The 27,386-nt window shown below is 41.4% G+C and overlaps 1 protein-coding gene and 1 pseudogene across 1 annotated transcript in view; one reads left to right on the top strand and one right to left on the bottom strand.

Annotated features, from left to right (window-relative positions):
* Nars1 (asparaginyl-tRNA synthetase 1) overlaps window positions 1–27,386 on the bottom strand; it is a 581,145-nt gene that overhangs the window by 203,973 nt on the left and 349,786 nt on the right. The gene's annotated exons all lie outside the window — the stretch shown is intronic.
* LOC127698124 (jupiter microtubule associated homolog 2-like) lies at window positions 17,789–18,360 on the top strand (annotated as a pseudogene).

Raw genomic sequence — 27,386 nt, 5'->3', positions numbered from 1 at the left:
TCTAGATTTTTTTTTTTCATTTAACATAGCATTTCAAATGGAAATGTGTCCATTAGCACGTATTCTTAGTTCATTCCCTTTCAATGTACTAAATGCAACAGTGCACTGATACACTCCTGTTTTCATTCATTCATCTGCTGGTGGCTATTTGTGATGCTTCTAGTTTGAGGTTATTATAAAAAACGTTGTAAACTTTCTAGTGCGAATGTGTATGAGCATGCATTTTCATTTATCTTGAGTAAATACCTAATAGAAGGGCTCCATTTGCTGTTCATCATTGCCAGAACTTGGTACTGTCAACATTTTACATGTTAGCCAATCCAGGTTATGGTTTGATCTTATATCATGGTTTATGTCTATGCAGAAAGGGCCTGAAGGACCTATGGCACATTAGATCCAAGACAGGTTCTGCCTTGTGGATTACAGGGGGTCACAGTGTTCTTTGAAGTCCAAATACATGGTTAGAGCTCACGAGAAGCCAAGGTCAGGTGAGGCTGCTGAACGTGTTCTTCATGCCTTTTCACTGGTAAATCTTTAGGTCCCTTTGTAGTCGTATACACCATAGTTTAACACCCGCCTAGTGCCTCATGGGCCTACCAACACATTTGATGATGAAAAGCCACCAAGATGCTTTCCCTCCCACCAATATCAACTCTTTTATTCTGTGATGCAATTTAATGAGGAGTATGAGGAAAGAAATAAGTGCCAGATGTATCTGGAATGGGTCTGAAAAATTGTCTTAGTGTTTTATTGTTGTGAAGAGATACCATGACCATGGCAACTCTTATAAAGGAAAACATTTAATTGGGGCTGGATTAGTTTTAGAGGTTTAGTCCATTATCGTCATAGAGGGACACATGGTGGCAGGCAGGCAGACAGGGTGCTCGGAGGAGATGAGAGTTCTATACCTGGATCCACAGGTAGCAAGAAGGAAAGAGACACTGTGTCTGGTTTGGGTTTCTGAAACCCCAAAGTCCATCCCCAGAGACACACTTCTTCCAACAAGGCCATACCTAATCCAACAAGACCACATACTCTCGATCCTTCTCTCAAGCTGTACCACTCCATGATGACCAAGCATTCAAATATAAGAGCCTATGGAAGCCTTTTTATTCAAACCGCCACAACAATAACTGCATTCTCCAGTGCAGAATTTAAATCCTGGGCCATCATGCTTTGACAAAATTGGCAGGAGGAAACTGTTTCCTCTAAAGCTGAAAACTCTAGCAGAAAAGGAAGCCTACGACATTAGAAGAGAAGCAAAGTTTGTCATGCCCCTTGTTTTGAAAAAGAACAAGAGGGAAATTCGGTTAAGACTTTGAACAGGTAGACCTGCCTTGTAGTAGATGCTTTTGCATGCTGCATTCTAAAGCTTGATGACAATGATGCCTGTATTAGTTGCTTTCTCTTTGTGGTGAGTACATGCTTAATAACCAGAAACTTAAGAGATGAGAGCTCTATTTTAGATCATAGTTTGAGAGGTCACAATCCATTGTGGTTAGGAAAGAATGGTGGCAATGGTAGCTTGTAGCCATGGCAACGTGAGAGTGAGGCTTCTTGCATGTATTTTGGTGGATCAGGAAAGTGAGAGCTTGGAACAGGACCAGGCTATCATCCATAAGGTCTACCCACAGAGTCACCTTCCCTCTGCTGAGATTTCACTTTCTAAAGGTCCCATAACCTCCCCCAAACAATGCTATGTTAAATAAACCAAGTGTTAAATAAACCGAGTGTTAAAAAGTGGGAGTCTATGGGGAACACTGAACAATCACACAATTCACCCTATCCCCTTGGCATTGGGATGTGGGAAGCAGAGGAAGTCCCTAAGGAATGTGAGCTGTTGACATGAGCATGGCCATGTCAAGGACCTCAGTGCCTCAGACCCAGGGGAATGGCAAAGCCTTCTTTAGGTTAGCATCAGTGAGATGGCAGAGGCTCCCCCCACACACACACAGACTATGTGCAGGTGTTAGCATGCCCTCACCAAGATTAGCTAAGCCTATTTCTTTCCTTCTTCAGATGTAATAATAACCCTGCCTCCTCACTAAGGAGGTTATTGTATGCAATAATCTCATCTCTTTGATTCAGTTGTATAAAATAAACACACTGAGTTTTCCAGGATACTGCTGGCACGTCTCAATCAGAGCCCAAAGCACACCTGATCCAAACTTTTCTGTATATGCATGTATGTTTGTGCGCATGCATATATGTGTATACATGCATGTGTGTAATGTGTATACATGCATGTGTGCATACATGCTCTGTGTGTACATGCATGGGTATGTGTGTACATGTGTGTGCATGCATGTATGCTTATGTGTGTGCATGTGTGTATACATGCATATGTGTGTATGTGTGTGTATACATACATGGGTGTGTTTGTATGTATATATCAGTGTGTACATGCATGTATGTATGCATGTGTGTGTGTGTGTGTGTGTATGTATGTATGTATGTATGCTTGCGTAGTTTCTTCATCCATACAGGTCGAGGCATTGGGAGAATGTGAATGGGCAAACCCTGGTCAGATTCCCAACTAGACAACTGCACTTCAGTCTCACATTTCAGTTCCCCATGTCTCGAGCTTATCTTGTCTACAGCCAAAGACATGGGCCTGCCAGCTGCCTTTGGCCTCCTGGTGGTCTGTTTAATGTGTGACTTTCATTTTTAAGGTTATAATATAGCCAATGGAGTTTTATTCATAACTATATTTCAAGTAAAAGAAAACAGGAAAAGGTTTTAAAGGTTTTCAACAATCCTCAGTGACTTTAGAAATATTTTTACTGCTCACTGTCTTCAGTACAATCTGAGGGACAGAATTTCATGACATTGCCTTACATGGGCAATCGTAGTAACCTCAGATTCCGTGGGTTTGGGTTTTGGCTTTATACTTCAATAGATTTAATTCTTAGAACACTAGTCCTTTCTACTAAAAATCTCAATACTGTTTTTCCTTTGATAAAATTAATAAAATAAGAGGTGAAGATCCTGAGACTAATAGGAACTGTAACTTTAGTATAGAATGCTTACCAGGAGAGACAGCACTCACCCCCAGGGAGAGGCGGTGCACCCATTCCAGTCTAGATGTTCCACCAACAAGATGTTGCCTCTGCTATCCAAAGCCTGGTATTTCCTCTGTATTCCTCAAAAGGTGAGGCCATGTTAGACCTATACATGGTTAGCAGAGGCCAGTTTAAAATGACTCCTGAGGGGCTAGAGAGACAGCTCAGAGGAGAGGAGCATTTGTTGCTCTTTTTGGAACACCTGAATTCAGTTCCCAGAACCCACACGAACATTTACAAGCATCCACAACTCCAGTTCTGGGGAACTCAATATCCTCTTCTGACTTCTTGATACATACATACATGTGGCACAATATATGCATGCATGCAAAACACTTGTGCACATAAAATAAAGTAAATAAATCTTAATCTAAAACAAAAGTTTTTTTTAATTAATTATACTATTTACATTTCAAATGTCCTCCTTGCTGGTCATCCCCTCCATGAGCCCGCCTACCCCATCCCCCTCTCTTTTTTGTCTCTAAGAGGGTTCTGCCCCACTCACTTCCCCACTCCCATCTCACCCCTCTATCATCCCCCTTCTCTGGAGCATCAAGTCTCCAGAGCAACCTCATTTCATCCCACTGAGGCCAGAAAAAGGAGTCCTCTGCTACATATGTAGTAGGGACCATGGACCAGCTCATGTATGCTCTTTGGTTGGTGGCTTAGTCCCTGGAAGCTCTGAAGAGTTAGGTTAGTTGATACTGTTGTAGGAAGACCTATGGGGTTGTAATCCCACATGATCATCTCCTTAGATGCCGAAAAAGACTTTGACAAAATAAAACACCCCTTCATGTTAAAAGTCTTGGAGAGATCAGGAATTTAAGGCACATACCTAAATATAATAAAAAACAACACACAGCAAACCAACAGCCAACATCAAATTAAAATGGAGAGAAACTTGAAGCAATCCCACTAAAATCAGAGACAAGACAAGGATGCCCATTATCTTCCTATTTATTCAATATAGTACTCAAAGTTCTAGCTAGAGCAATTAGACAAAAGAAATCAAAGGGATACAAATTGGAAAGGAAGAAGTCAAGGTAATCACTATTTGTGGATAATATAATAGTATATATAAGGGACCCCAAAAATTCTACCAGAGAATGCCTACAGCTGATAAACAACTTCAGCAAAGTGTCAGAATATAAAATTAACTCAAATAAATCGGTATCCTTCCTCTAGACAAAGGATAAAACAAAAATGTTAAGTGGCCCCTGAATGCTGCCCATTGTCTTCCTAGCAATGGGCAGTTCTTCTCACTGCCTTGATATTGTGCTGAAATAAACTTTCCTGAGATTCCAGATGTTCCAGAGGTGTTTGCATGGGCAAGATGTGCCCTAAAACTTGCCTCTATTTACAACAAATGCCTTCTTCTAAGGTGTATTTTTAAGGCATAAAAAAGAGTCCATCTAGGGCTAGAGAAAGGGCTCAGCAGTTAAGAGTACTGACTGTTCTAGAGATTCTGAGTTTAATTCCCAGCAACCACATGGTGGCTCACAACCATCTGTAATGGGATCCGATGCCTGGTGTGTCTGAAGACAGCAACTATGTATTCACATACATGAAATAAATAAATCGAATTAGGATTCTCCAAAGAGAGACAAACCCAATTACAAATATGTATAATGGCTTGGGTCATGTGTTTTTGATGACTGAAACATCACAAAATAAACAATGCAAAGACTTGAGAACCAATAAACCCCATGGTTGAAAGATCTACCAGCCTGAAGGCAGGAGGAGACCATGTGCTCTTGTGAACATTCAAGCCCAGAATGCACTCTCTCTGGCAAAAACTTCCCAGCCACTGAGTCCTTCGAAAACCTGAATGACGCCCACTCTGTTTTGATCTTATCTACTGATTCAAATGTTGTTGTTCTTTGGAAGCACCCATAGACACACCCAGAAAAATGTTTAACTAACTCTTTGGACACCAGTCCTGTAAAATTAACCTTTACAACCTTGACCCAAAGTTACCTAATCTCTCTGTGGCTGTTTCCTTATTTGTAGAGTAAAAATGATGACGCCAGTCTACAAAATACTCAACAGTGTGCTCCAACTTCCAGCAGGGGTGGTGGTGGGAGTGGGATAGGAATGAGGAAGATTTAGAAAAGTTCCACACTGACTCATCTCTAACTTTGCTATTGATCCATCATGGATTCCTCTGCTGTTCTGTTCCTACACGTCTTCTTATAGTGGTTCTGATACCTACATTTGAAATTCAAGTCTGCATTTGATTCTTCCAAGAGACAGTGCCTTTTATTCTACTATTTGGCAGCCTTTCTTATAAGTCTAATTGTTCCACTCAAAGTCTTTGGTAAAGACGAAGACAGAGAACAGATGAGCTGGATCAGAAGGATAATACTGTCTGCAGCTATGACTTTTGGTATTTGTAGGGACTGAATGGCAGGCTCCCTCCCAAACTGTCTAATTACTATTGATAAAAGCAAGAACCCAAGGTCATTTCTCTGTTGCTTCTCAGCTGCCATATTTATTCTAATGACCATGGGTTTCCATGGTAATAGTTCTTTGGTAATATTGAAAACTAGGATTACATCTATGGTGCAGTCCAGAGACACATGAGGGTGATGGAAATATTTGATGTAAAAGAATTCTCCCCTTTACACACAAATATCTAAAAACTATTAATTTGAGGCAGCAGCAAGGAAGAAATACATGAAAGGAAATTGATTTCTATTTAAATGGTATGTTTTCATCACCTTCCTTTAGAGTCTAAGCATTCATCTTTGAGTACCTGTGCTAATTGATTTCAAAGGCAATTCAACACAGTAGCTGTAGAATAATAAATCTCAGGCCAAAAGGCTAAAGGAGGGGACTTGAACGGCAGGAGATATAACACTTGGCACTTCAAAAGATGCACCTGTGTCATCCTGGGATGAATCTTGGAATGGTATCCTGAGATACCATTAGTAGAGATACCAATTAGTAGAGATTCCAATAGTAGAATTAGCAGGAGATTTGTGGTTGTTTCTGTAGTGTAAAATCCCTTGGACTCAAAATCCACCAGCTGATGTAAGGACTTTAGACTTTTGAGCCACTGCATAGTCTTAGATGGACTATTCCAAAGCAAGCTTTGAGCATCTCTGAAAGAAGAAAGTGTACTTTCTTTCACCACCTGTTGCCTTCTTTGCCTACAGTTGATGCCTAGATTTCTTCAGGGAATGGAATGTTGGAAGACACCTGGCTGAGCCGGTTCCTGTGAGGTATGGCTAGGAATCTAACGCTGGAATAATTACAGTGTGAAAATCCAGAGTCTGTGGCAAACATAGGGCAAATGGGCCTTTTGGATTTTGTGCGGATGATTCCCCTTGGGTAAATGTCTTCAAATCTTGCCGTTTCTCATCTCTGAGAGAAGTGAGGGATGATGGAGGTAGCAGAAAAGCTAGGCTATAAGACTAGGTATGAACAAACTGTCACAATGAGTCATCTTCCTCGGTCATCACATAGAGACTGTAATGTTCTTTCCAGAGAAAGAATAGAGCATATAAAAGAGAGAACCACAAATCCATCAGAAGGCCCCATGCTAAGAAGCTGCCTGATCATGAAAAAGTACCGTGCCTATGCTGATATCCGTTTATCAGAGTGAGGTCCATGGCCTGGGAACTGGGCCAGCAGGTGGCTTAGTTTGGAAGAAAAGGACAGATGCTGTTGTCAGTGTGCAGCACCCAGAAGAGCTGGCATTTGAACTTTTCACTCTCATCGAGGCTGATTCATCTTGGTGGTCTGCTGTTATAGCTGGCTGTCACATTTTGTGCCAGATGTGACATACTCCATAATAGCACAGAATCCAACTAACCCCTTGATGTTCCCCAAGTCATACTTCAGCAGGCCAGTACCACCTAAAAGGTTCTTTCCCTAAATTATTGACAGCAAGAATTTCTTTTTGAGCACGAAAAGTCCTGTGCAGGATGGGGTCCACTAAACCCAAAAGGAATGCCTATAGAAGATCACAACACAAAGTGATTTCAGTCAGCTGGAACACAAAAACCATGAGTCCAAATTCCCAGTGTCTTCGTGACTCAGTCTAAGACAGGCTAATGGCGCTGATAGTTTATAGTCTTGTATAGATACTACTCCATTCTTTCTGGCATGCTTCGCTCTGTCAAGTGAGTGCATCTAAATATAAAATAATAATGTCTGTTTTGTTCAACATGACATAAGTTGTCCTTAAGTCCCTTATCTCCTCCTGTAGTTATTCACGCATTCATCTGTCTGCCCCTGATCTTTTTCTTTCAAGAAGTTCACTGCCATCTGGGGGAAGGTAGACAATGTGTAGATAAACATGTTGTCTTAGTCAGGGTTTTACGGCTGTGAACAGACACCATGACCAGTGCAAGTTTTATAAAAAACAACATTTAATTGGGGCTGGCTTACAGATTCAGAGGTTCAGTCCATTGTCATAAAGGAAGAAACATGGCAGCATCCAGGCACACATGGTGCAGGATCTGAGGGTTTTACATCTTTATCCAAAGGTAGCCAGGAACAGACTGGGTATGCTCAGGCATCTAGGAGGAAGATCTCCAAGCCCATCCCCACAGTGACATAACTTCCTCCAACAAGGCCACACCTTCTAATAATGCCACTCCCTGGGACAAGCATATACAAACCATCATACATGTCTACCTGTGTTGTGGAAATATGATAAAGATTTTTGTTTGTTTGCTTTACTGTGAATGACTTTATTCAGTCATGGTCTTTACAATGGAGACTCTGGGAATTCCAAATTAACATCCTTGACTGTAAGCTGGTTCACACCAGAAAAAGTTCCAACCTTGTGCTCCACGTCATTTTGCTGTGATTTGTCTAAATGAACTTTTATTAGCTGGCTTTCATCCAGTTTCACATGAATCCTCTCACCCACAATTTTCAATTGGGAAGACCAAGTCCTTAAGGATGGCATCTTACACTGCTGTCTGGGTGACGCTTCGGGGTGGGGGCACATTTGCTTATTTTTCATAAGTCTATTTCAGGTTGGCTTGGGCAGAATCCTCCCCTCAGCTTCCCATTGAATTTCTTTTCCAATTCACAAACTAGCCCGGCTTGGATTTTCTAGAAAGATTTCAGCAAGGAACTGGTACAAAAATTATGATACCTTCCCGATCACCACCGACTTCAATTTTCTTGGCCACAGTGATGTAGTGTTCCCGCACCTGCGCCTTGAGATCTTTCATTCTAGCTTGGGCAGCGCCTGAGAGATGCCAGACTCACACTCATTCTGCTTCTCACCATTGGCTTCAAATAGCCTTGGCTCTCAAGCTGAACACGGCTTTGTCCTTATAGAATGCTGGCTTACAAAGAGGCACAGCGAGACGATAAGAAAGATTTAAAACACAAAATCCTGGCCATTGGCAAGTCCAAGCCAATTCCATGTCCCATCCTAAATTGTTCCTCCGTCTTCCACCTGCCAACCACTGCTGTGGCCTATTGATTTTTGACATGCTGTGATGTAAAATGGCTGTCGTGGTATCGTTCAGTAGAAAGCTGACAAAGAGGAAAGCAAACCCTTCTAGTTCATGCTGAGAGTTACTTTCCTCTCACCCACTGTCCACTACAACTAGCTCCTGAGTTATGCACGTAGCTGGGAGACTACAACAGCCAAGACAGCACGCAGAGGGAAGAAGATGAATAAAATTTCCACTAGACCTATTAATTGGTCTCTACTTCTGAAGAGAAGAAAATTGTGGAAGATGAGAAGCTGTGAAATGCATGGTTTTTTTTTTTAACTAAACCTTTGGGAAGTGGGCATATCATCTGAGCATATATCTGCTACTGCAGAAACAATGCCTCCTTGAAAACCGTCCTTTGCTTGGAAGGCAAAACAAAACAAAACTTCTCACTCTGAATGAAATAGAGAAAAAGGCTTTGGGAAGGAATCTGAAGAGGAAAGAAACAGGGGTTAACAGGTAGGGCCTGTTGGGTAGTCAGGTCTGTGTTTGCTCAATGTCTCCCTGCTAAGGGACCAAGGAGACTGAGAGTCAAGCTCTCTCTGCTTGGGCATCAGGGAACATGACTCATCTTCCTCCTGACCCAGGCCAGTAGGTTCTCCAGGAATGCTTGCCAACCCTTTCTCTCTTGTGTTTCCTGCCCAGTGGGCAGTTGATGCTTTCCCTTCAAGACCTGTACTAGGAAGGAAGGTTGAATGTTTAGAGGGTCTCATTGGCTCCTAGTTCAGTTTTCATCACAACGTATAGCTGTATAGCCTAGCACTGCTTGTGCCCATGGGGAGCCCACTGCCTTGCTAGGTGACCTACATTATACACAGCAGAGAATTAGTGGTAGAGGAGTTGTTTGCAAAAAAAAAAAGAAACAAACAAACAAAAACAAAACAAAGCCAAACCATCTTAAAAAATTAAATGAACAACCAACCAACCACACAGAGTTTTACAGGACTCCTGTAAATGGTCAGCATTGGTCCTCACAGACAGGAGAGAGCCTTTACTTAGGACGCCTGCCCAATGTAAGTGATTTCTCATCAGCTTACTTTCTGTACTTATGCTCCAGTCTTCTTCCCAGGGCTCACACTACAGCTGGAGCCTGACCTTGGACTTCTTATTGACCTCCAGCAGAACTGTGGGGAGATGGCAGTTTTCCACCAGAGTAAGCCCTGTGCTGCAAGGGGAAGCTGAAACCAGGAAGGAGGATGGGCTTCTGGATGTGCAAGGACATTTGAGGACGTCTGATAGTGTTAGACACTGCTGTAGTTGAAACCAACTGCCTCCCCACAACCCCATACAAGTACCTTGTCATCAGGTCACCTTCTGTATTATTCTGTCCCCCACCCCATCACTTAGCATACTTATTACATGCATGAATAAATGAATGCATGAGTGCATTAATAAGTGAGCATAGGAGCAAGTCTGTAACTTCAAAGTGCTTACAATCTTTTGCAAGGCAAGGTTATCCTACATCAAACAATTAAAGAACAGCACAAGATGGAACCTAATTAATTTCTAAATGATCGAGTGCAGGCTATAAGTGCCCGAGTTTCAGAGAAAGGAAAGATCAATGTGGGCTGGAGGAGTTAATGATGGCTTAAATATAATTCCCTGACATTATAGCACTGTGCTAACAGCAGTCCCGGTCTTAAAACTGAAGAGATGAAAGCCAATACGTAGAGCCTATTTACCCGGCGTTGCACAGCAGACCACCATGATATGGGGGATTGAATTAATGACATTGGCCTTAGGGGTTAATACTGTTCAAGTGGACTTATTCTTACACAACTAGTGATGAGCTATGATATAATTAATACCCATTGTAGTCTTTTTCTAAGACATTTTTTATTGCAGTAAAATTCACCTAGTATGAAACTAATCATTTTCAAAGTATAAAACTCAGCAGCATCTTAATGAGACGTGCACTGCTACGCATCTAGCACACCTTTGTCCACATCATTATCATTATCTCAGAAGAAAACTCATTATTTTTAACCCAGTTGTACAGCATGACAGACTAAGAAGAGCCCTGGAGAATGAGGCTCGACTTTGCATTTGAGGTGGATGAGTAAATCATGCAGATATAAGCTAGGCCTGTGTTTGAATTCTGATAAAGTTCATGTGTAATATCAAAGGTGAAAATCACTTCCCTTTCTTACACTCCAAATGTATTTTTAAGGTTTCTTTTTGTTAGAATTTCATCAGTCAGTTCCATCATTTGTAAGTTGAAAGAGCTTCACTAAGATGCCACCCAAGTTGGCCAGCCCTAGAAAGTCATAACTTTAACTACACTCTTCTTTTACATCTCAAGACAATTAAATCAAACAAATTTTTAGATTGATTATGATGTACAAGGTCCCTGTGTGTGCATCCATGTATGTGTGTGTCTCTGTGTGTGTGTCTGTGTATATGAGTTTGCCTGTGTTTTAAGAGACAGGAATGAGAGGAAGGGACAAGCAACTGAGGTTAAGATGTGTGCAAATAATATATCAACACAAGTAGAACTGAAGGATATTACCTAGCTATTAACTTTTTATTGCATATTTTAGTTTCTATTTTCTTATTGAACAGTTATTGGATGGCTTATTTCAGAGATACATTAGCTTCTACCAGTGGGCTATGCTTGAATTCTGATAAAGTTCATGTGTAATATCAAAGGTGAAAATCACTTCCCTTTTTACACTCCAAATATATTTTTAAGTTTTTTTTTTAGAATTTCATACATGAGTATTAAATTTATATCATTTCACTTTCTTGACCCCCAACTCCTTCCACTCCTTCCATGTTCCCTACTCCTCTAAAATTCATGACCTCTTCTTCTATAATTATATCTGCATATTTACAACTATATGCCTATGTACATATGTACCTATAAGTAGTCACTGATGAGTCCATTTAGTGTTGCTCATGTAGGGGTGATTCTGATGATGTCCTGTTCCCCAATTGGTTCTTGATCTGTCAGTAAAGAAACTATGGGCCAATTGCTGGGCAGAAGGAATAGGCAGGACTTCTAGTCCTGGGAGGCAAGCAAAATAAGCAAGGGAGGAGAGGAGAGTTCACCAGGCTTCTAATGGAGAAAAGTTGACCAGCCATGTGAGATTTCAAAACAGAGGAACCACGCAGGCCACTCCTACAGGCAAGGAGTTGGGGATTTAATTGAGCAACTAAAGTTAGGGTAAGTGGGAAGTACGGAGCTAAGAATATTGATAAGGGCATGCTTTTCCAGGTGGGTGATAAGTGCCCAACAACTGTGTCAAAAGGCACGTTGAAATTGAACAACTGAGTGTGTGTCTTTTTTATCCGTGGATTCAAGGGAAACTGGGTGGAGGCTGGTATCATGGCCCATTTCAGAGCTTAGGCAGGGTAGCAAAAGCTACACGTAAAATGGTCATGTGTATGTGTTTAGGTCTGATTGCTCAGGATTGGATAAACGATCAGAGGGCTGTTCCTAGAGAGAACTGATTCTTCCCCTTTGATCAGCTGTCAGTTGTGTGTAGCACTTCTTCTAGGGATGGGCCCTTGTGAGATTTCCTTATGAGATTAGCATGCCAACTGGTTTTCATTATGGAGGTTGTAGTGGCTATTCCTGGTTGTCAACTTGACTATACCTAAAATGAACTACAATCCAAAATTGGAAGGCTAACCTATGATCCCAATCTGGAGACTCAGAGATACAAGTTTCTTGGCATGGAGATCTTGAAGAATAATGGCTCTGAATTCCAGAAGATTAAGACAAGGAGATCTCTGATAGTTCAAGGTCATCTGGGATTAAAGGTGTGGTAGTGCCACCCCGCCTTTAATCTGGACCACACTCTCTGCTGGAGACCTACATAAGGACATTGCAAGAAGGAAGACACTCTTTTTTGCCTGCTTGCCTTGTGGGACTGAGCAACTTCTAGAACCTTGGACTTCACAGCTGCTGCTGACCCTTGTTGGGGTGTTGGACTACAGACTATAAGTCATCAACAAATTCCCTAACTATATGGAGACTACCCATACGTTCTGTGGCTCTAGAGAACCCTGGATAATACAAAAGTCTTTGTTTGGGTGACCATATCTCTCAGATTTCATGGATGCAACTCCCTGTCAAGTACAGAAGACACTACTATCTTAAGGCATCATACATCCTGGTCCTCTGGCTCTTACAATCTTTCTTTCTCTTTTTCCTTGATGTTCCCTGAGACAGATGTGTAGAGGTTGAGTTGTGTAAGTATCAGCTGGTGTTGGGCAGGGGCGAGCCAACACCACGTCTTTAATTACTGCTTCTCTTTCCCAACTTTGTGCATCTCATAGAAAGAACACATTGCCATTTATCCAAATAGTTTCAAACCCGAGGCTTGATAGTGCAAGCAAGTGCTCAGAATCTCTAAACTAATGGGGCAAAATGGGTAGCCATATGCTAAGCTGCCTGGGTTCACAAAGAGGCCCCTAGCATCCATATGCTGCTTGAAAGTAGTCTGTGCAGTGATGGTTAATTGCCTGTGTCAGCCTGACTGGGTTAGAAGATCCCTACTGAGCTGGGAAAACTAACTCTGAGTGTAACTGAGTCTGTGAGAAGGGTGTTTTCCACATGCAGTAGTATGTGTGTGGTTCGGCATGTCAATCAGTAGACTCAGAAAAGCTTTGCTCTCATCAGTGAAGGTAAGTGCCATCTACTGAACAAAAAGGCAAAAAGTAGGGAAGTGTTCTTACTGCTGTCTGTAGATCAAGAGCTAGAATTCTCAACTTCTTCTCTAGAACCATGTCTGCCTGCACACTGCCATTCTTCCCACTATGACGATAAGGGACTAAACCTCTGAAACTGTAAGCCACCCCCAATTAAATGGTTGCCTTTGTAAGAATTGCCTTGGTCATGGTGCCTCTTCACAACAATGAAACTCTAAGATATTTTCATTAGTTAGACTTTTCCCCTTCTCCTACAATATGGCCTGGTGCTCCCGTTTCTCAATTTTGAGGCTAGTATCAAGAATAGCCAAATTCTCAGGCCTTTGAACATGAGTAAACTACACAACTATCTTTTTTCCTTATTAGGGGTTGAAAATTGAACTTTGGACCCCACTCATGCTAAGTAAAATATAACTGAACTATATTCTCAGCTCCCACAGTCTTTCTTATTCTCCAGTTTGCCAATGGTAGATTATGAATTTTCCCATCAGAAAAAGAAATTTATAAATATATCTGAATTTCTGGATCTATGAGCCACAAGGCCATTGTTTGGATATTCAATTTATGAGAGTAAATAGACAATTACAGAACAGAATAAACAAAGGTAGTTCATGGAACACATTCTGATACAAGACTTTCTGGTTTGAATTTCAGTTTGTTCATTTACTAAATAAATTGTTTAGTATAACTTTGCCTTTTGTGTGTGTTACAGTAAGCTTAGGAAAAATTATGTTGCAGTATCAAATAGCCCCCTAAAACTCACTGTCATTATCAGATGAATAAAACTGTCATTTCTTATTCCAGCTTTTCATTCTGACACCTAGGTTAAGGAATTAGTCATGCTAACCTGGAACAAAATCTTTAATGGCTCAGAATTTCCACTAGGAGGTGGATTACATCATCCTATTTCCCCAAACAAGTTACACAGCCAAGATAATCAGACATCAATAGGGTAGGGAAGAACATTGAATATCTGTATCTCTATATATATCCATATCTATATCTAGATATCAATATTAATATAGATATGTGTGTGCATGTATATTGCAAATTTACCCCATTTCCTCAATGTAAAACAGAAATAACAGCATTTATTTCTTACATTTGGAATGAGATTCAATCACATCATGCTTGACACAGAAAAGTATTAGCTACTATCATGATCGTGTGTGTGTGTGTGTGTGTGTGTGTGTGTGTGCACACGCGCTAAGTGGTTTGTGTTGCTATATTTTGAAGGTAGCGGTCATAGAAAAAAATAGAAAGTACACAAAATCAGAGAGGTCTTTAAAATCCTTTTAATTTGACTATTCAACAAAATTTACCATTATTGTTGAAGTTTGTCTTAAAGATGCCATGTTTCTATGCACATTGCACACATTCATGCTGACATATGTTACAAAGTGAGATAATGTGTAAGTTGTGTCACAGTCTGTTTTAGCAAACATTATATTAAAAATATCTCCATGATAATTACATATTCAGGTCATATTATTTGGTTTTGTAGTATTACATTGCTGGGTTGTACATTTTCATTTAAGAACACAATCCAATTATTTAGGATGTTTGTCATTTTTAAACCCTTCTCCAGTGCTCTTCTTGGTTAACAGTGGCACACTATAGATCCCACACCCACTTACCACACTTACTTCATCTTTTCTGCAGTCTAAGCTCTGAGAGTTAGAACTGCTAGATGTACATTTCTCTAGAGATTTATAAGTATTACAGAGTACTCTCTAGGAATGTTCTAATGCCTAAGTCTCTCCAATAGAGACCTTTTCAAAAATACATGGAAACTATTGCACTAGTCTTTTAAAAGTCTAATTTGATCCCCTGAGCCCACATGGTGGAAGGAGAGAATGGGCTCCTATGCATTGTCCTGTGGGATTCACTCCTGTCCCATAGTGTGCATAGACCTCCACAATAAGTAAATAATTAAACAATTTTAATTAAAGCCACATTAAATTATTTAATATAGACACAAATATTAAATTATACAAAGTAATTATTGTAGGCTCTATGAGATTCAATAATGGCATTGTAGTTATGTAAAAAATGCATTCTTATATTTTTGCTGATATGTGGGGTATGAAGCAATCTCTCTGTCTCTGTCTCTCCCTCTCTCCCTCTCTCCCCCCGCCTCTCTCTCTCTCTCTCTCTCTCTCTCTCTCTCACACACACACACACACACACACACACACACACACACACACACACAGAGAGAGACAGAGGAAACAAAGAAATGAAGCAAACATTGGTACTCATTGGATCAGGGTGGCAGAGAGGTTGAGTTAATTTGTTGGCGCCTCTAATTTTAAAGAATATTGTGCTATAAAATACAGTGAAAAAAATCTCCTTAATATCCTAATGAGTGATAGAAATGAGTTATCTTTTCCTCCCCTCTTATGAGATGGTCTCTGAGCTGTGGGATGCTAGGGGTGTAAGAGGTCCCATTTTTTGTTAAGCTGTCTGGTGATAGTTACTCCACGTACTTTGGCCAATTGTATGTTTCTGTGTTAAACACCATCTACTGCATAAAGAAATTTCCATAATGAAATTCTGAGAGCTATACTAATCCAGAGAGATCCAAGGTTTAGAAATAAATTTGATACTGTCTCCTTAACAAAATAGTAGTAGTAAGTTTGTACCCAGAACCTATCAGCTCCCAGTCATGAATTCTGGATAAGATTGATAGTACTAGACATATATGTTTTCCTGTGGAGCAACCCTAAAATCTAGTCAGAAAGCAATCATTTACCCCCATGATATTCATGCCACTGTTATATCCATGGGTACATCTTGCCACTCTAGTCATTATGGTAGATCACGTGGTTCATAGCTTAAATTATCTCTCTATTTTCTCTACCTATAATAATTTAATGTATGTATTATGCATAATATCTTAGGAAATTTAAATTGCATGTCTTTAAAAAGTTTTATTTTTCTTTGACAATTTCATATAAATATATAATATATTTCAATAGCCTCACACCCAGGTCTCATTGAATTCTGTCTTCTATCCAGTTGATATTAGCAGTTATTTTGACTTTTGTATAATCAAACCAGCCCTGTCCCAGAGTATGCATAGACCTCCTTTCATGCCTTCTCTTTTTCTGGGTCTTGGTATCATGACTCTTTAACACTCTGTTTAAATGAATATATTTTAGATTGTGTCAAGATTCTCTGTTCTGAGTGAGAGGTTTAGTTTGAACTTTTCAGTTTTCTATTACTGAAGGCAATTTTTTGTGTCTTCTTTAGAGGTTAAGTGTATTTGGAAATATTCATAATCAACTTTTTCTTGTTGTTTTCATTAATTCTTTGAGAATTTCACATGATTTATTCAGATTTCATTCACCTCCCAGATCCATCCCTTCTCTTCAAATTTTCCTTTACCTACCTTTTTAACTTTGTGTCCTCAATATATTACAAAACCATTGAGTCTAATATTTGTGTCCACGCATGCATGGGAGCGTGGGTGTCATACCAGGGGTCAGTTCAACAATTTCCCATTTTGCCAATGCACACATTTTCATTTCCATTCATCAACTGATGGACATCTAAGTTGATCCCATTTTGTAACTATTGTGCACAGCGAAGCAATGGATGGGGATGTGCAAGTATCTTTGTAGTATGATACAAAGTCCTCTGAGTATATTACCAGAGTGGTATTGCTGGATTATTTGGTAGATATATTTATAGTTTTTAAATATAGATTCTTCTCTCATTCAATACATCCTGACAACAGTTTCTGTTCTCTCTACTTCTCCCTTTTCCCCTGGATCCAACTTGGCACTAATTTCCATAGTGGTTGCACCAACTTTCACTCCCAGCACAAGTAAACAAGTTTTCCCCTTTCCCAGCACCCACACCAGCCTTTGACATAATTTTTTTTATCTTAGTCACTAAACTGTCTTAAAAACTAAATGCAAAAGGAAACTGCTTTCAAGTAAGAGATGTCCTCTCTCACAGAAAATGCCTGTTTGGGGCCATATCAGAACATGGAGTGACCTATGTTACACTTCGTTTGGTGGCAATCTAACCAGCCTAGAGAAATGAGGGTAATTAATGCCACGTTCCTAGAAGAGGGAAGAGCAAAGAGGATTTAAACTGATAGAACTCTTACCCTTACAGGGCACAGCTTTCCGAAGTACCTCTGCTACACTTGCCCAGGGGATTTTTGGTGCTGTTGGGAGTGCAGGAAAGATTATTTCAGAAATAAGATTTTCTATTTGTTACTAAAACCATAGTCCCATTGAGTGAGTTCTTATTGTGGTGTAGGAACTCTTTAAGTGGTTGCTTGCATTCGTTGTATTGTTGTATTGTGCTCCCTTGATGAGATGTAGGCAAAGGTACTGAGGCACAGCTGGCTCAGTGGAATGCCTTCACTACATTGAGAAGTTAAACAGTAGAGTTTCATGTGGTCTGAGAATTGTATCTTGGGTATTCCGAGCTTTAGGGATAAGACCCACTTATCAGTGAGTACATACCATGAGTGTTCTTTTGTGGTTGGGTTACTTCACTCAGGATGATATTTTCTAGGTCCATCCATTTGCCTAAGAATTTCATGAATTGGCGGGACCAAGAGAGAAGCACAGGGTAGCAGCCAACATGATCCAGGGCACGGACAGCCAAGCTGGTGAGTCGGGCACCAACCAGATCCATGAAACTCCCAGGGAGGAGAATTGAGTGATCTTTTTGGAAGTCCAGAAGAAGGTATTCCTTCAAGCAAGCCAAATAAGATGGCAGCTAATATTTTCGGACCAACTGAAGAACCTAAAAACATACCCAAGAGGACAAATTCTCCAGGAGGCAAAGGAAGTGGGATCTTCGATGAATCAACTCCTGTGCAAACTTGACAATGTTTGAATCCGCCTGGTGGGAAAACCAGTGGCACATTTGGGTCCCCAGTCACTGCCACTGTGCCTCTGGCACACCCAAACAAACCCAAGGAATCATGTTTTGCTGTGTGAAGGTGAAGTCTGACCCGAAAGCTGCAACAAACTTCACACCCAGAGGAGAGCAGGGAGAGAAAGAAAGCTCAAAGAAGTAGAGCGTGCAAAGATACGGGAGTCCACACCTACAGTTGACAGTCAATGAGCCCAGACTGGGACAGGCGACCTCACTCCCACAACAAAGTCCTGAACCCACCAGGAGGCAAATCCTGCATCTCTTTCTATTGAGCAGCTCCTACTTTGCCTGTAACTAGATCAGACAGAGATAGATTATTGAATGTTAGTGTTTCCTTTAACTCAGATGAGTTGGGGTGGGAGAAGGTTTGTCATGTGTGTGAGGTTGACTGCTCATAGGCCTTGTTGTCACTGGAAGAGCTGTGTAGAGGACTGTGCCTTCTAGACTGCCAAGACACACATTGTGGGCATAAACTGGGATGTTCTGGTCCCTCCTCTCTAGTTGCTCTCTGTGACACAGATCTATAAAGTTGCCGGGAAGGCCGGTTAACAGACGGATGGCCAGGGTCTTTCTCGTCCTTGGGTCAACAATCTGCTGGCTATTGGTCTTCTAAGTATGCTTTGGTTAAAAAAGAACCTAAACTACCCTCGCTGTGGGATGGAGGAGGCACACATAAACAGAAACTCTTAAAGACAAAGTGAAGTCTACATTAAGCCTTTCAGGAAATGCCTATCACTAACTGCTTCCACTTCTGAGATACCTCGGAACCCGAATGCCTCCTCTCCTCCCCGCATTATGTCACTCTGTAGTATTGAAACATGATTGCTCTTTGTGGTAGCAGTCAACCGGAAATCAAGCCATTATTCTGATTCCTGTCCTGGGTGGAAGTTTTTTTTTTTTTTTAATACACTGATCTTCTGAGTTCATACCTGCACCTAAAACCATGGCCAGGTCTGAGGGAGCCGCCTGTCTTCCTCTACAGTTGGCTTGGTTCCTGTCATGCCAGATTTGCATGTGGGTTGTTCCTTTTGTTTCTCTCATCAGCCTTAAGCACAGGCCTTAGTTCCACACCTGTGAGGTGAGGGGTTCTTCCTGTTTATGGTTCTTCCTATACATAAGGTCTCTGGCCTCTGCAGGGCCATATGTATCCAGGTATTGGGTAGATTCCTGTTCCCCTGTCTTGCTTTTTTTGTTTCTGTAGTTGGGAGGAAAGCCTACTGAAGGGCATTGGGTTGGCTTCTTTACCAATGTATGGAAAGGTGTTTTTAGTGTCAGCTTCTTATAAATACCTGTGCATTGCTTCAAAACTTAGAAAAGTGCTACTTTGTACACGAAAGCACAAGAACTGCCTTTAAAAAGCTTTAGACTTCTTGACCTTGCTCATAGACAGTACTCCTTAAGCCAGGATACTAAGTGTTTTGGTAGCAGGTCAGAACTGTCATTTGACAGCAGAGTTACTGGGCTCCACAGTCATGTCACTTCCTGTCATCCAGATGTCCCTCCTGTCCAACCCTTGAGGAGTTCCTTGTTTCCCTTCTGGTGTGCATCTGTGAAAATGGCCTCTAAGTGGTGCTACTTTTGCTTCTAGTGCCTACAAGAGAGTTTCACAGCAGGTGCAAGAAAGGCCCTCAGTAACTTTCTGAAAAGTAGCAGTCCTATGGTCACACACCAGCCTACAAGTGCCTGCAGGAACCACCTGCCAAGCTCGGCTTCCTACCCAGTCTATTGAGGGGTGTGACCATGGCTTTTCAACCAAAAAGTTTCCTTCTTCTGCTGCCCTGTATCCTGATGCCAAGTAAAATGTCTCAGATGTATGAAATTCTGTAACAACTAAAATGGTTTGTGATTAAGTCATCATGAGAATGTCTTTTAGAATTCAGACCATTTTTTTCCATTTAAGAAAATGTCATAAATGAGGTTTGCTTTATTGAGCCTAGACACTAACTTCTTTAGCTTATCAGGAAATAATACAACGATAGGAATAAACTTTTTATAACTGCTCTCTTTAAAAAAAAGTATTTCATGAATTGATTGTTGTTAATAGCTGAGTAGTACTCCATTGTGTAAATGGACCACATTTTCTGTATCCATTCCTCTGTTGGGGAACATCTGGGCTCTTTCCAGCTTCTGGCTATTATAAATAAGGCTGCTATGAACATAGTGGAGCATGTGTCCTTGTTATATGTTGGAGCATCTATTGGGTATATGCCCAGGAGTAGTATAGCTCACTCCTCAGGTAAAGCTATGTCCAGTTTTCTGAGGAACCACCAGACTGGTTTCCAGAGTGGTTGCACCAGCTTGCAATCCCACCAACAATAGAGGAATACTCCTCTTTCTCCACATCCTTGCCAGCACCTGCTGTCACCTGAGCTTTTAATCTTAGCCATTCTGACTGATGTGAGGTGGAATCTCAGGGTTGTTTTGATTTGCATTTCTATGATGACAAGAAGGAAGACCAAAGTGTAAGTACTTCAGTTCTTACACTGAAAGGGAATAAAATACTCATGGGAGCAAATATGGAGACAAAGTACAGAGCAGAGACTGAAGGAAAGGCCATTCAGAGACTGTCCCTCCTGGGGATTTATCCCAGATACAGTCATCAAACTCCAACACTATTGTGGATACCAGGAAAGGCTTGCTGAAAGGAGCCTGATATAGCTGTCTCCTGAGAGGCCCTGTTAGAGCCTTACAAATACAGAATCAGATGCTCACAGCCAGCCATTGCACTGAGTGTGGGGGCCCAATGGAGGAGTTAGAGAAAGGACTGAAGAAGCAGAAGGGGTTTGCAACCTCATAGGAAGAACAACAATATAAACCAACCAACAAGATCCTTCAGAGCTCCCAGGGACTAAGCCATCAACCAAGGAGTACACATGGCTCCAGCTGCATACGTAGCAGAGGACAGCCTTGTTAGGCATCAATGGGAGGAGAGGTCTGTGGTCCTATGAAGGTTCGATAGATGCTCCAGTGTAGGGGAATCAAGGGTGGGGAGGAGGGAGTGGTGAGTGACAGAACATCTTCATAGAAGCAGGGGGAGGGGGAATGGGATAGGGGTTTCCAGGAGAGGGGGAAACTGGGTAAGGGGATAACACTTGACATGTAAATAAATTAAAATAAATAAATAGATAAATAAATAAATAAATAAACAGTAAAGTAATGCTTTGTGTGTGTGTGTGTGTGTGTGTGTGTGTGTGTGCCCATGTGCACCCTGGTGGTTGGTATTAGTGTCACTTTGTGTCTTCCTTTCTGATACAGAGTCTCCCAGTCAGCCTGGAGCTCACCTCAGTTGTATTGGCTGACCAGTAAGCCCCTCACTGCTGGGATCTGCCTGTCTCCACTTGGAGTTAGCTTTCTGTGAGTGCTTGGATCCTGACCTTAGAGCCTCAGTCCTACACAGCAAGTGCTCTACTTGCTTTGTTAGCATATTAAAAGAATTTGAGGGTTATTTTTCCAGATTTACCGCCTTCTCAAATAGTTGAGGTTTCTTAGATGAACAGGAATATTAATGATAATTTAACTTAATTTAACCAAATTCTTAGATGCCGCTCCTGCATATATGTGAATGTCACCTTTACAATTATAATATGGTTTTGAAAACTCAAGGCCTGGGGAAAGTGGCCGTGTCCATGGAGACCAGTTGACTGATTAGAACCATAGTGGCATGGAGAGGTGGGAATATTGCCAGTCCAGAGGAGTGGTTGGAATGTTCTAAGTCCAGAGGTTAATCACTTTACTTGTGCTAGCTTTAGCCCCTTGGGTAGCCATTCCTTTCCCACCTCTGTATTGGAACTAACATCTTGTGACAAATACACAGAAACTTTTTGGAATCTACTAACTTAGCAGACCACTAGCTTCCAGCAATCCCCAAACCAGGAATGTCATCAGATAGCACTATGAGCCTTTGAGAAAGCTCCTTCTGTCTCACTGTACCAGTATCTCTGACACACCCACCAACATATTTTAAACTTGCCTTGATTTATGACTTTCTTTGTTCTGTAAAACTATAAAACTTTATAAAACTGTTTCTATGTTAAGACTTTGTATCGGGGGAGACCTACATTTATGTTCCCAGGCTATATTTACTTATCTATGCTTCAGAATAAGCCACATCTTTTACCCTTCTCCCAAAGAAAACCCTCAAAGACTGGGATGGTGATGTGGCCCTGTTCTCACCTCTGCTTGTAAGTTCCTCCACTTTTAGCTCACGTTTAAGAGACTCTCCTACCTTCTTGAATAATCACGTACTTGATTGGGCTCAACAATCTGGTTGCTACTCTATTTCCACTCCATTTTATTTGTTTTTATTCCTCTCTATTAGGACTGTATAACTTATATTGATAGTAATATAATAACTGATTGAATTCTGCATGCCTCCTTTACCTCGTCTGATTCGACTTATCAGTTCTCCCGGGACGAATCATGCACCTCTAACTCCCAGACCCTTGATAGCCTTTCAAATCCAAAGATAATCTAGTGGCCAACCGTGTCTGTAGTTAAGAGTCTTATAAACCTACATGCTTTGAGGCATTATACGAGGGACAGACAGGAAGGTATACATAATTTAAATGTATCAGGAAGTGTGTTTGATAGATTTAAATTGACACTTCAGAACAACTTAGGATCTGCCAATGAGTTGGTGATAACATGTCTACCCTCATCCTAATTTCCTTTGTAAAATATTTCCCTTCTTACTTTAAGGCAAAAAAAAAAAAAAAAAAAAAAAAAAAAAAAAAAAAAAAAGTCAACGATCCCGAAGTTCATTCTCCATTCCTTCTTCCTCCAGACCCAGTGTTTAAGCCTCTTGTACTTGAATTATCATAAAAGCCTTTATAATTGCCTGAACATGTTAATTTATCCTGCAACTAGCTCGTTTTATCTGACTGTGTTTAAAGGATTTAAGGGGTGACAGGGAACAGCTAGAATGATGTGTTCAGTCTGTGCAGGAGAGTCTGACTTCACGGATAGATGTGCTAAGTGAGCTGGTACAGTGAGATGCTTGTCTACTGACTGCCACCAAGCTGACTGTCATTCCTATGTTCTCTCCTCCACGCCCTGCTCCCGGAGCATGCACTCACTCTCCCTCCTCCCTTCCTCCTTCCTTCCTCCTCCCTCCTTCCTTTTGGCTCTCTCATGTATCTATTCCCTTTAACCCAGAGATTATAGCCTTGCTGGAGATGGGCAGATTGCCCTCTCTGCCCACCAATCTTTTTATTGTTGCCACCGTCAGAGTCAGGAGTAGCTTCACTGCACATATTGATAATCACGGCTGGGACTGTATAAGCAAAATCAAGCTAGTAAAATAAGAGCTAGGAGATTCTCAGAGACCGTGGAAAACCTATTGACTGCTGCAGCTGCAGCCTCTTTCTGTATGGCACAATGAGCCTAGATGAACTGAGCTTCCGGTGACTTCTAGCAGACAGTGTGCTGTGGTGGAGTATATACTTACAGATCCTAGACATCAAAATGAAACTCCCAGATTCCCGTAGACCACGCTTCATTAGTGAGGAGCGGGGGCTGTTGCTGCCTGGGTACAACGTTTTCTATTCTGAAGCACAGTAAGGAGAGATGGCAACAGGTAAAGTGAAAGCTCTAGAGGCTGTATTAAGTTCCTACCTCAGAGATGCTGAGTCACCCCTTCTTTCATTAGAGACTGATATTAGTAAGACCAAAAGTGCCACCCTGCACTAACTAGATGTTAGAACTTGAGATGTTGTAGGCCCTTCTGTTTATGCCATAGGGCTTGGGGGAGGATACAATAAGACACGTTAATGTTAGAGCATCTATTCTGCACAAGTCTATATGACTTTATAGATCCATTCAGCATCAGGATGAGCAGAGGTGTGATAATCAGGACCAGCCTGGTCAAGTCCCAGGTGGCGCACCCCATCCAGGTATATAGAGGAGAGCTGAACAAAGATACTCTTACCAAATATGAACAAGATTAAAGAAAAGCATCAAGGGATGATAAATAATCCAGGGTCAAGTGCAGCAGAAATTGAATTTACCCTTGGGACTGAAAGAGTTAATGAGATGAGAAAGCAGGCTTCGAAACGTAGAGAACGGTTATTGTTTTTTTAAAAGGCTGCCCCCTAAAGGTGTGTCCTTTGTTAGACTTGGCTGTTACAAAGGGTGATCCATCCATGAGAGAAGGAGGTGATAGAGGTGGCATCACCTCCTCCTTCCCTCTAGCCTTCTGGTAGAGAAATTTATTTTCTATCCAAACTAGGAAATGGGACATGGAATTCCAGTCCAAATTTCCCAGATGGGTGACACAAACCCATTCTGAAATTTCTAAAACAGCCTCCTGCTGTCTTTCCCCAAAGCCTTCTGAGAATTTGTCAGTTTCTTTGTCATGCATCCAATCACACTCCATTATCCTTATTAAGCTTTTGAATGTAAGGGAGATGACCACTCCTGTGGACCCAGTATGTGAGTGATTAGAATGCTTGGAGTTGTTTGTGTTGATCTACAAAAAATGGTCAAGCTGGCCTCTCTGATTCTCTGGGCCTTTAAAACTCTTGTCACTTTACAGTGACACGATCCGGGCATCTCATTGTCCTACCTCCATGCCTAACATGATCCTCAAGACCAGAGAATGACTGAGGGTCCAGTCAATGATGACAAATACCCAAAAATGTCAAAAGAGAGATGCCTTGCTGGCTCATAGGCACAATTCTTTTAGGGAACTTTCTGAGAAGACTATGTATTTAGGAATTTTCAAAAAACTTAGCACATGCCCTCTGGCATCCTAATTTTGGGTATTCCTATGGTACCTTGCATAGCTTTTGATTACAGTTATGCCATGGTGTTTGGATTCTACTTCTGCTGTCTACATAACCACATCAAGGTCTTGGTGATTAGAGCCCATCTTTGTTATTTTCAGCCCAGCAGAGTGAGGAATAATCTAATCCCCTTCTTATAGATGACAAACTGACTCAAGATCCTTGTGTTCTAGCCCAGAACATTCTTTATGGTCCTCCTACAGAGCAACCAACCAGAGGCTGTAGCTTAGAAAAGGATAAAAGTAGTCTTCTCCCACAGTCTTCCACCCTCAACCATCTCGACTGCCCCACAGACATCTGCTCAGATATAGATCAATTAAGGAAACTTGGTTTAAAAAATAAGAAGAAATAGAAGGGAAGAGAAAAAAGAGAAAAGAGGTGGAGAAGGCAAAAGAAAAACAGAAAGATGAGAAAGGGAGCAAGAAAAGGAGATCACAGAGTCTCCTAGGACTGATCTATGACTGTGGTGGTTTGAATGAAAATGGACTCTATAGCCTCATAGGGGGTGGCATTATTCAAAAGATTTAGAACATGAGGCCTTGTTGGAATCAGTGTGGCCTTGTTGGAGGAAGTCTGTCACTGGAGATTGGCTTTGAGGTTTCAGAAGCCCAAAGCATGGCTAGTGGCTCATTCTCTCTTCCTGCAGATCCAGATATAGAACTCTCAGCTACCTATCCAGCATCTGCCTGCAAACCATCATGCTTCCCTCCATGATGACAATGGACTCTGTTACCTCTGAACCTATAAGCCAGCCCCAATGGAATGCTTTCCTTTGTCAAACTTTCTGAGGTCTTTGCATCAAGAGGAATCCTAACTAAAACAAAGTACAAATAGATGCCCGAACTTCAATTCCATTGACTATTGGCCTGACAGACAGGAAACTCCATGTAGCACACACAGAGTTCAAGAGAGACCCACCCTCTTACAACCCTTCTCCATGAAAATATCACTTGTAAAAAATGTATGGAGTCTTGTCTTAACATCAGGGACATACAGAATTCTCCTGGGGAAGGGTGAAAGAGATGAGCTAAGGTAACAACATGGCACTTGTTTTGAGAATGCTTTCTCTGATTACCAAGGCATTTTGAACATCAACATGAACTAATGTGTCAGTTAGTTTGAAGGTCATCTGTGACTCCATCATAAAGTTGAATGTATGGCAAGTGAGCTTGGTGCAAGTGAAAGCGAAATGACACAAACCACATGTTCTAATGCTTTGGTGCAACCTTGGGCAAATGGAAAAATACTAGAAACAGTGGAGGCTCATGGAACCTGTGGGGTTCGCTGTGATTCCTCTCCATGTGTGGCCATGACTCTGGGCTCATACAAATTTGAATTAGAATTCAGATTTTACAACATTTTCACTGGAAGACTGAAGATATTAATTAATCTTTCTAAAGTGCAACTGGCTTCTCCTTATAATGAACATAATGATGATTAATGATATCAGAGTGTTGAGACAATTCCTTTATTCATTTAATAGATACTGTGCAATTACCACTGTGTCTGGAGAACTGTGCTTTGGAAAAACTATTACTAAGTTCTACTCTCATGCAATTTACATTCTAGTGGGCCAAAGAGGATATTATCCTGGGGCCTAGTAAGCATCCTGTTGATTCCCATCGGAATTTACTGACTCAGTATGTAGCCCTCTGGAAGGCTTGGCTCTTCTAGGAAGATGCGTAGGTGCTGCTTAGGAACAGGGGTAAGGAGAGAGTCAGAGAGACAGAGACAGAGAGACAGAGACAGACAGAGACAAAGAGACAGAAAGACAGAAAGATAAAGACAGAAAGAAAGAGAAAAATAGTGAGAGGAAGAGAGGGAATGGGACACAGTGTGGGAAAAAAGAAAGAAAGGAAGGAGAAAGAGGGAAGGGCAAAAACAGGACGAAGAGGTGGAGAGAGAATGACATCTGCTTCACCATGTGCTGAACAGCAGTGGGGACACAGCAGGCACTCAGACATCTCAGTAAGTAAGGTATTTAACCGAAGGGAGGCTCAAGCCCTTCAGATCATAATTAGAAAGATGCCTGGTGCTCTACCTCTACCTCAAGGTGGTAAAGCTACCCCCACCCTGAAAATCTGTTATTCCTAAAAGAACACAATTCTGTCCTGTAAGCCTTGAGGAAGGCAGACTTCCCTCTGTTTTAACTGCCTTCTTTGGAAAGGCAAACCCATGGTGCTCCAGTGAGCTCACTTTATGTGGGGCATCTGCATGCTAAACCGGGTCAGAAACTTTGGAAAATGGAAAAGTTCTCAGAAGCAATTCTCTTGGCAGACGCTGGGATTGCCTCGCTCACGCACTGCTGGATGGTGTAGGCAGAACTAGGAAAGTGGTGCTTTGTTCTGCACACCTCCTCTGCCAAGCAGAATGGAGAGATTGTGAGTAAACAGTATTTACCTTGCACAGCAATGGGAAAGTCAGATGAACTTGCTTTAGCCTGAGGTCCCCTGGTCCCCTAACCTAGGAATCCAGGAATTCAAAGCAACATGGATTCCTTGAAAAGGAGGTAGATG

The sequence above is a fragment of the Apodemus sylvaticus genome, chromosome 13 (genome assembly GCF_947179515.1).
Source record: "Apodemus sylvaticus chromosome 13, mApoSyl1.1, whole genome shotgun sequence".
Taxonomy (NCBI): domain Eukaryota; kingdom Metazoa; phylum Chordata; class Mammalia; order Rodentia; family Muridae; genus Apodemus; species Apodemus sylvaticus.
This window is presented reverse-complemented; position numbering and strand designations above follow the sequence as displayed.